This window comes from Hemicordylus capensis, chromosome 1 (assembly GCF_027244095.1).
Source record: "Hemicordylus capensis ecotype Gifberg chromosome 1, rHemCap1.1.pri, whole genome shotgun sequence".
In the NCBI taxonomy this organism is placed as follows: Eukaryota; Metazoa; Chordata; class Lepidosauria; order Squamata; family Cordylidae; genus Hemicordylus; species Hemicordylus capensis.
In genome coordinates this window covers 288,269,480-288,279,953 of record NC_069657.1, presented here as the reverse complement: position 1 = coordinate 288,279,953, position 10,474 = coordinate 288,269,480, and the positions used below count along the sequence as shown (strand labels likewise).

Here is a 10,474-nt window from a genome sequence, read left to right as displayed (position 1 = left end):
TTTCCAACATGCTGAGGGTTAGGGAGGATTTTCAATGTTTCTCTGTTTTAGGGTTGTTTATCTCCAGAAATGGCTATAGCTGGCGTATCAGCCGAAGCTGATAGAAAGCCCTCCTGGCCACTGCCTCAGCCTGAGAGACCAGGGAGACATTTATGTCCAGAAGTACTCCCAGACTATGTACCTGCTCTTTCTGGGGGAGTGTAACCCCATCCACAACTGGCAGATCTAAGCCACTTCCTAAGTTCCAGCCTCCCTGGTCTTGTGGTAGCAAGAATGACTTGTCCCCTTAGCTAAGCAGGGTCCACCCTGGTTGCATATGAATGGGAGACTAGCTGTGTGAGCACTGTAAGATATTCCCCTCAGGGGATGGAGCCTCTCTGGGAAGAGCATCTAGGTTCCAAGTTCCCTCCCTGGCTTCTCGAAGATAGGGCTGAGAGAGACTCCTGCCTGCAAACTTGGAGAAGCTGCTGCCAGTCTGTGAAGACAATACTGAGCTAGATAGACCCATGGTCTGACTCAGTATATGGCAGCTTCCTGTGTTCCTATTGTTATAGACGGTCCATATATCAGAACCAGAGGTACCAACTCAGAAGTATGTGAAATATAGGCCTGTGTCTGATTCCATTTTATATTAAGAAATGAAATGATACCTGAACTCGAGGTGAACTGGCACCCAGGTCAACTGCTCTGTGGAGCAGGAGGCAATCCAGCATTGTTTTGTAAAATGGGTAAGCACAAAGGCTTGGCCTGAGCTACTCATATGCTAAAATGTGGCTCATAATGTCTGTGGAGAGTCCAGAGGCTGAGTTCCTCTCCTGTTATAAGAGATCCATGCTAATCCTTGCCAACGATTAACTCAATTGCTCTCTATAGAGATTCAACATAGCTAAATGGATACAAAGAAAATGCCTGTAGACTTTAATTCTTACCTCACTGATGTCACAAATGTATTGAGCGTCTCACACATGTATACCTTCTCATGTTAAATATTCTCTTGTTATAATTACACACTCGATAGAGGTACACAAGAAATAATGGAATTTCTGTCTCACACAGATGGAACTAATTTTCTCACTAACTCTTGACTTTTAACACCTTTTGGGGTCAGACTGGCAAGATGTAATTTGCAGCTCTGAGATGCAGATTTTGCTTTTGGGCAATGTTCCCCCTCCCTTCTGAGCTCACCGTTTACAGAAGATGAGATTGAGATCTCTCTGGACTGGCCAATATCCTGAATAATTAAAAAAAGACATTGTCCAGAAGGTAGCAGCGAGTTGTCACCTTTTGGGGGGACCCAGGAAAGGATGAGATTTGCATAGGTCCTATGAGATCAAAGGAGAATGCACTATAAAGAAGGAGGCTACTAGACAGAGAGTTTAGCTATCTTGTGCCTACAGCAAGATTTGCTCACAGCAATGCCAGGGTTTTCTGCCAAGCCGCGGGGCTAAGCAGGAACTCTGCCCATGGACAGGAACTGTCTCCTACAAGCAGTTCTGTGCCTACGGGCAATCTGCTCACACGCCTTCCCAGAGTTTGCTGCTAAACCGCGAGGCAACAAGCAGGAACTCTGCCCATGGACAGAGGCTGTCTGTGACTTCTACTGCGCAGTGAGAAAGTCAAGACTCCCCAGCCATGGTGCCCTGGCTCTCAGCCACGATCTGAGCACTGCAACAACTCTTGTCTCCTGCCAAAGGCCTGGCTTCTTCAACTGAAGAGATTCACCGCTCTCAAATCTCTCTGATCCTGGTAAATATGCTGCTCCATTCCAAGCCTTGGGCATCCCCCATCCTTTCCCCCCCTTCTCCCCCCCCCTTTCCTCTACTAACTCCTGAACCATGCCAGCCCTCAGCTTTCCTTACACCCCCCCCCCCTTTTCTGCCTGTATCTGAATTGTATTAGGCTCTAGGAAGATTTAATTGCACACACATATGCTAGTTAGGCACACGGGTTGAATATTGGTGCTGGCCAGGAAATACTGTTGCTGATATTGATAGAGTGTTCTGCTTCCTGCTTATATAGTATACTGCTATATACTCAGTAAAGCCCATGGAATCTTTGAGGATTGGTTTGATCTCCTTTCTTCTATGCGCCCAGATCATACATGGTCACTAATATAAAAGAACTTGGTCACTTGGTGACACTGTGAGCCAGACCTAATTTGTATACTTGCTAATGAGCATATTTAGTATATAAATCAGGCCCGGACAGTAACACTATGTTCCTCCCACAATGAGAACCTCCATCTTGCTTGGATTCCGCCTCAGTTTGTTCTCCCTCATCCAGCTTATTACCACCTCCAGGCAGGCATTTATGGAAGTTAGGCCATTTCCTGATGAAACTGACATGGAGAAATAGATTTGGGTATCATCAGCATCAAACATACTGCAACAAATAACATCCTGCACCAAATCCCATGATGATTTCTCCCAGCGATTTCATGTAGATGTTAAAAAGCATTAGAGATAGAACAGAGCGCTGCAGGAACCCTGACAATAGCTCTTGTTTTGAAGAACAACAATCTCCAAGCTGCACCATCTTGAATCTACCCTAGAGGTAGAAGTGGAACTAGTGCAAAGCAGTGCCTCCCACTCCCAACCCTTTCAGGCATTCCAGGAGGATACCATGATCGATAGTATTGAAAGCTGCTGAGGGATCCAGAAGGATCAACAGGGTCACACTCCCCCTGCCGATTTCTAATTGGAGATCATCCAACAGGCCAACCAAGTCTGTCTCAACCCCATAGCCCACCCCAAAGCCTGCTTGAAATGGGTCCAGATAACCTGCTTCTTTCAAGACTACCTGGACCTGACATGCCGCCACCCTCTTAATCACCTTGCCTTGCTGTGGGAGGTTGGAGACAGGCTTATAATTGCCTAATTCTGAGGGATCCAAGACAAGTTTTTTCCCTTTTTAACATTTTAATAAAACATTAATATTTTTTGAAATAAAAATTTAATATTTTAAAAATTTATTTAAAATCCTGAGATCGAAATAGTTCACAATAATGGTCTGCCAATCAATAAACACTTACTGGGAATAATCCCCAGTGAACACATCAAAACTTACTTCCAAAGAAACATGCACAGATTGTGCTCTGATGTTCTAGTATCAAGCTGACAGCAGAGAATGCTAAATAGAATAGTCACAGGAGCCAGCTGGGGCCAGACTTTGATGTTCACTTTTCTAGGAATTGATAATAGGCTTTTATCATGGAACGATATGGCTAGAAATATTTTTTCAGTGTGCTTTCGGTAAAACTGAAGCTATAATTATGTGTTTTCTAATTTACCAGAAGTGCACTTCTGGTAAAACTGAAGCTCAAGTTATGAATCTTCTAATACTAAGAGAGGCTGACATCCTCCAGGCTAGCACTGCCCCAATGCTGTATTGCCAGTCTTGCACTCTAATGAACAGCCCTCAGGGGGAAATTTTCAGGACTCATGGTGGGGCAGCCGAGATCATCAAAAATTGCCTCTCTTGCCTCATGCAACACTGCAGCGTTAGTCTGAATATTAGCACAGCTGCACCAGTGCTAGCCTGGATTTCAGCAAGTGGCTGACATTCAGACTAACGAAGCACTGTTGCAATGGGAGAAGCTCCAGTGTAGCACCAGTGCTTCAGGTGTTTGTGTGGGGAAGGAGCAAGTTTCAACAACCTGCCCTTCTGTGTCACCCAAAGTATATATCTCTGAGTACTGCACAACCCTCAGGGGCATATTTTTGGGCAGCAGAGAGTGCTTCTGGGAACAGTGGAGGTTTTGAAAATCCCCACCCCCACACCCTACTGCATGAGTGGTGGAGCTGAGTTAGTTGAATTCTTCAGAAACAGGGATGCTTTGTTAGTTTGGATGGCAGCTACTATGTATGGGCTCTTTATGGGCTGTTTCAGACAAACACAGCCCAGCTCTTATTGAGAGTGGGGATGTGCCGAGAACACATCCATCCTAATGTCACTAAGGGAATCCTCAAGTACTGCTGGAACATGCTTAAATCACCTGAGACATATGTTCATTCGAATTACTCTTCTACATGCACTCCCAAACTTGTTTAAACAGAGATTTGGAGTATGTGCAGAGAGGTGATTCAGATGAACAACCCATCACATAATTAAAGGGTGTCCTCCTGATGGCACATCAGGACATCCTTTAGTGATGCCATGGCAGCCTCATCCTACCCTCATCCTAGCCACGTCCTCACTCTCAATACGTGAGCCGGGCTGTGTTCATCTGAACCAGGCCAATGACTAATTAATTTAAGACTTTTAATGAGGAACTTGATTTGGAATGTCTGATTTAGACTTGGAAAAGAATATTCTACAATTCCACCCAGGCGCGTAACAATGATAGGGCAAGGGGAGACAGTTGTCTGGGGGCCCCACTGCCTGGAGGGGCACCCCAGAGGCACCTCATGTGACTCCCCATTGCCCCCTGCCCAGCCCCATAGCCTCTCAGCCACTTGCCCTGTTCGCCGTCTCTCCTGCTTGTTCTCCTGGCCGGCAATCCAGGCAGCAGACAAGCTGCAAAGAGCTCCTTTTCTCCCGCCTCTCAGCTGATCGGCGGGTGGGCGGGGCTTCCACGGAGGTCTGGTGTAGGCCGCAGTGAAGCCTGAACTCCAGTAGGGCCCAAGCCAGCCAGGAAGGAGGAGGCAGCCAGAGTGTTCTCTGCAGCAGAAGACCCCTTGCTGCCCTGCTTAACCCAGGCCAGCATTTGCCAGGTAGAGTGTGAACTCCTTTTTGTGGTTACCTTTCCCGCCCCCCCGCCCCCATATATAGGGATCTGCTTGCCATAGGGCTTGGATATGGGGGGGAGGGAGGGACCGAGAAGTCTCTGAATATTTATTTTGAAACAGCTTGGAAAATTTGCTGACTTAAAAAAAACTATCTAAAAAGTCCTATAAGTGGCTTGTTTCATGGCAGAAAATTGCAAAAACTTCTGGAACAGTATTTTATTAATTTTATTTATTCATTAATTCATTTATAAATGCACTTATGTTCAAGTTGTTTTGCAACCCAGAAGGTCTGAGTGAGAACTGTGAAGCATGTGTGGTGCTTTTATTTTATTTTTCTTGTGTGTGAACTGCTCCCCAATAACTTGCAGGGACTTCAGGGTAAATCTGGCCAACATGTGAATGCAGCACCTCCATTCCAGAGGAGATGTGTCTTAAAGGGCTTTAAAAGCCTCCTGTGAAAAACCTCCTGGAATCAAACTTGACTGAATTTGTTCAGAATTCTGGGAAAACAAACATAGGCTCACCCTGCATGGTTGAAAGTCTCCTTTGCTAATCTGCGAGGGGCCCATTTTAATAATTCATCTTTCTAGTGTGTTCTAGGCATTAAAAGTAATACAAATGTATAGTACTCAATGTATATCACTATATATTGTGATGTGTGTGTGTGTATTCAGTGAAATGTATTTCCAGGCAGCATACTTATTTTGAAATATCAGACTTAAATCCTTGGGGGCCTGGGGTGTGCGGAGGCCCTGGACTTGGGGGGGGGCATTTTAAAATCTTGTCTCTGGGCCCACTCCAACCTTGCTACGCCCCTGATTCCACCCAAAAAATTCTGCACCTGCAGAAGGAAAGAACTGCTAAAAGAATAAAACTGTATCAGTAAATTCTCAACCATGGATATTCTCAAAGACAGCCAACATTAAAATTTGTAAAATCCTATTGCTTCAGGGCACAAAGTTGTTTCTGTGAAAGGTTAAATCTTCTTTTACATATGAATGGAAGCTGATTATTACCAGCATTTACCAGCTTAGCATCAGGAATCAGTGTCTTTCAGCAGGGGAGCTAGAGTCATGCTTTTTCTAAAAAAAGACAAGTTAGTATTAAGATATATATATATATATATATATATATATATATATATATATATATATAAATTGTAAAATTTATATACTGCCTTTCATTAAAACAATCCCAATGCAGTTTGATATGGAAGAAATATTTTTTTAAAAGTTAATCAATGTGATTTTTGATTAATCTGAGCATGGGATTGGCACAAGGTCACCTGGTTAGTGTAGTGGTTGAGAAGGAGAATTAAACATGGCTTCTTTTCCCACTGTCCAGAAGACGGTGGTGTGGCCATTCTCAGATTTATACAGATTGATACCTTATGATTCTAAAATTCTATTATTTCCATGTGGGTAAGAGCCCCTGTTTTCTGGAACTTAAATCCTGTCCTTTCTCCCTGGAGCTCCCTGGGGTATCTAACACACACACACACACACACACACACACACACACACACACACACACACACTCTCTCTCTCTCTCTCTCTCTCTCTCTCTCTCTCTCTCTCTCTCAAGGATTTTTAAAGCAAACTGTAGCAAAGTCCCTAAGAAAAACTGGAAGTCCAGCAGGATTTTTAAACATTTCCCACTCTCACATATTCACCATGAGAATCATTCAAGAATATTTTGTGGCATATTTGTCCCAAGTCTAATTTGAATAAAATTTGTCATAACACATTTGGACAATTAAGCAATGAACCCACTTAAACTTCTAGACAGCAATCCAAGACAGAGATGGATGCTTAAATCCATTGAAGTGAATGGTTTAAGGATAGCTTAATTCTGAACTGGATTTTTGTCTTGGTTGATTTCATTGCATCTTCTTCAGTCTTTGGGAAAGAACTTTAAAAAAAAAATAAGAACACATTTGAAACAATGCAACACAAGAATATATACAGGGAAAAGTTATTCAATTTATAAATAACTTTTGAATAAAATTTATTCAATTGAAGTACACTGCCCTGAGACATTTTTGGAAGAGCAGTATATGAATCAAATAAATAAATAAATAAATAAATAAATCCAAATGTGCTGCTTCTGCATACTGAAATATAAATACCAACATTTTATTTGCACTGAGAGGACAGACAGATATTGTATGTCAAACAAGAGACTACATATCTAAGTCAGCTCTCAGTTAACTCAGCTCTGATTCGAAATGATAATAAAAACCATTTTATGTTGTCTACCAGATGGTTATTGGACTATGACCATATGCGGTTTCTGAAAATGGATGTATTGTGGTCAGAGTTTATATTAATTCACTCACTTGATAGTATTGAAGAAACTGTCAGTTCCTTGACTCAGATATTTGCCACTGAGCTGCATCAATCTTTAAAAACCGTTCCTCACAAATACCACAGGCAACTAGTCTGTCTAGTATACCAACAAGTAGGCTACCTATCTAGTTTACCAAGCCTATGAGCAGTCTGCCTATTAGCAGTTAAGGAAAAACAGTCACTCACAGGCCCATTCCAGTCATTCACTCACTAAGCACCAGCATGGATGTTTCCTATGGGAATACACATTTTAACATATATACTCTCTTCTGGGATGAGCATGTGCAATCAGTCACATTATGCAATCTCATTGATCTTCTTCTTCAGATACAAGCCTGTATTTTGCTTGTTTTGTTCAATTTATAACCCATCCCAAGAGACTGGAAAATGTAACAACATGTTAATCACAATCACAGCCAATGCGTGCAGCAAAAAACCAATTCTGGTCTGTGTGCATTGCTTCTGCAGGTTCACGTCCAGCATTGCTGTCCCAGGTTGTGAGGCGTTTGATTCAGGCTCCTTCCAGTTTAAACCAGTCCCCGGGGACTTTGTTCTGTTAGGATGCTTTTAATGGGTTCTTTGCGGACAAAATCTCTTGTATTCAAGCTGACTTGGACTCCACTGTTTCTGTAGAGTCTATTAAGGTGGTGTCCAGCTATCCCTCTTGCAGTATTAGATTGGATCAGTTTCAATCTGTGATGCCTGATGATGTGGACAAGCTGCTTGGGGCAATGCGGCCTACCACTTGTTCTCTGGATCCTTGCTCTACTTTGCTGCTTCTATCTAGAAGGGAAATTGTTGGAGGTGGCCTAGTTAACATCATTAACTCATCGCAGAGGGAGGGTAGGATGCCTCCTTGTTTGAACGAGAGAATGATTAGACCATTTCTTAAGAAGCCTTCCCTAGATCCCTCAGTGATGGATAGTTATAGGCCAGTCTCCAATCTCCCATGGTTGGGCAAGGTGATTGAGAGGGTGGTGGCTAACCAGCTTCAGGCAGTTTTGGAGGAAACAGATTATCTAGACCCATTTCAAACTGGCTTTAGAGCAGGCTATGGGGTTGATTCTGCCTTGGTCGGCCTGGTGGATGACTTTTACCAGGGAATCGACAGAGGGAGTGTGACTCTATTTGTTCTTTTGGATCTCTCAGCAGCGTCTGATACCATCAACAATGGTATCCTCTGGATCGCCTGGTGTAGTTGGCGGTAGGGGGCACTGCTTTGTAGTGGTTCCGCTCCTATCTCTCAGGCAGATTCCAGATGGTGGAGCTTGGTGACAGTTCCTCTTCAAAGTGGAAGCTATAATATGGAATCTCTCAGGGCTCCATTCTGTCACCAATGCTTTTTAACATTTATATGAAACCACTGGGAAAGATCATCAGGAGATTTGGTGCAAGGTGTTATCAGTATGCTGATGACACCCAAATCTATTTCTCCTCCTCCTCCTCCTCCTCCTCCTCCTCCTCCTCCTCCTCATCATCATCACCACCACCACCATCATCTTTATGAAATGGCAATGAGTGATAATAAATTGAAGCTGAATCATAGCAAGACAGAGGTACTCATTGTGGAGGATCAGAATTTGAGAGATGAGTTAGATCTTTCTATGCTGGATGGGGTTACACTCCCTCAGAAGGAACAGGTACGCAGCTTGGGAGTGTTCTTGGATTCAAGCCTCACAGTGGTACCTCAGGTGGAGGCTATGGCCAGGAGCACTTTCTATCAACTTTGGCTGATATGACAGCTGCATCCATTCCTTGAAGAGAATGATCTCAAAACAGTGGTGCATCAGCTGGTAACCTCCAGGCTCAACTATTGCAATGCGCTCTATGTGGGGCTGCCTTTGTACATAGTTTGGAAACTTCATTTAGTTCAAAATGCAGCAGCCAGACTGGTCTCTGGGGGAACCTGGAGAGACTATATTATGCTTGTTTTATAACAGTTGCACTGGCTGCCGATATGTTTCCAGGCAAAATACAAAGCCCTGAATGGCTTGGGTCCAGGCTACCTTAGAGAGTGCCTTCTTCTGTATGATCCCCATCTCACGTTGAGGTCATCTGGAGAGGTCTGCCTCTAGTTACCTAGAACATCCAGGGGCGACTCAGAACTGGGCTTTTCTGTAGCTGCTCCTAGGCTATGGAATGTACTCCCAGCAGATATCCGCAGTTTAGGCTCGCTGTTGGCCTTTAAGTGAGTCCTACTTGTTTGGCCTGGCTTTCCAAGGGTATAAAATTGTTTTTTAAAGAATTTTGAGTGGTTTTAAATGGTTTTTAATTGCTTTTTAATTGTTTTTATATTGCTTTTAGCACTGTGTCTTAAATGGTGTGTGTTTTTATGTTTCTTAAAATTTGTTGTACACTGCCCAGAGCCTTTGGATGGGGTGGTTTCTACATGAAATAAACAAATAAATAAACAAATAATGGAACCCCAAATTGCCATTCATCCTAGGTTTCCCTCTTCCAACTATCTATGGACATTAAAAGTCAATCTGAATCAAAAGTCCTTACGCTACCTGAACAAGACACCTGAACTTAGGCTTTGGTGAGTTCCGAAGAGAATGTAATTGTAAAGGGCCAGTCACCAAAAACACCTCTCTGAATATCTTTGTGATATTGTTCTTAAGCACAGTACTGATGTGAGATTGTTCCTGCCACTTGTTTTGTCTTCAGAGCAGCATTAGAAGAGGATATAGAAGGAAGCTTTTCTCATGATCAATGAGAAGAGCTTCCTCAAGGTCTGCGGAAAGAGTGGGCTTGCCCAACCCTCCCCGCAGACGATCCCTTACCCAGTGCTGGGTGGGTGGATCGCCTACCCAGACGAGTGGCAGCTCTCCTGCGGGCTGCCTGCACCTCACCACAGCTCACCCAGCAGCTCCAGGGGTCAGACACAGGGAAGTGCTGTCATGCAGCAACCCCCCTGGAGCCCCAGTAATGCACCGTGCGAGTGTGCAGTGCATTTCTGGTATCCCTTTCCCCCTGAGTGTGTCTGCCGCAGCTGCAAGCAGCCATGGCTGACACACTTGCTCCATTATATTTGGATATTCCGGTGGGCTTGCTGCCGTGGAGCTACCGGGCTTGCCCTTGACCCCGTTGGTTCTCATGAGCGAGCAAAACTGGGCTGTGCTCCCTTAGCCCCATTTTGCTTGCTCATGAGAATCTCTTCATTGCCTCTTACTGAAAAGGGCTTTGGAGATTTAACTAGTACCTTGAGCCAATGAAGCAATAGGCAGCAAGTGTAGATCCTGGACCACGGATGTAATGTGCTGCCAGTGATGTCACCATAAGCCACTTGTGCCTGCTCATGTTTATTTACAGTCTCTAGTAACATCTTTAGGGCATTTGGGTTTGTTATTTATTTCCTCTTGTTGCCACATTATAGAAAATAAGGATGTGGCAGGACCA

At 43.9% G+C, this 10,474-nt stretch overlaps 1 long non-coding RNA gene across 1 annotated transcript in view; it reads left to right on the top strand.

The window, feature by feature from the left end:
* The first annotated feature begins 4,650 nt into the window (after positions 1–4,650).
* LOC128340647 (uncharacterized) overlaps positions 4,651–10,474 on the top strand; it is a 94,445-nt gene continuing 88,621 nt past the window's right edge. Inside the window, exon 1 of the long non-coding RNA XR_008313854.1 lies at positions 4,651–4,712. This is a non-coding gene — a long non-coding RNA (uncharacterized LOC128340647). The remainder of the gene's footprint in view (positions 4,713–10,474) is intronic.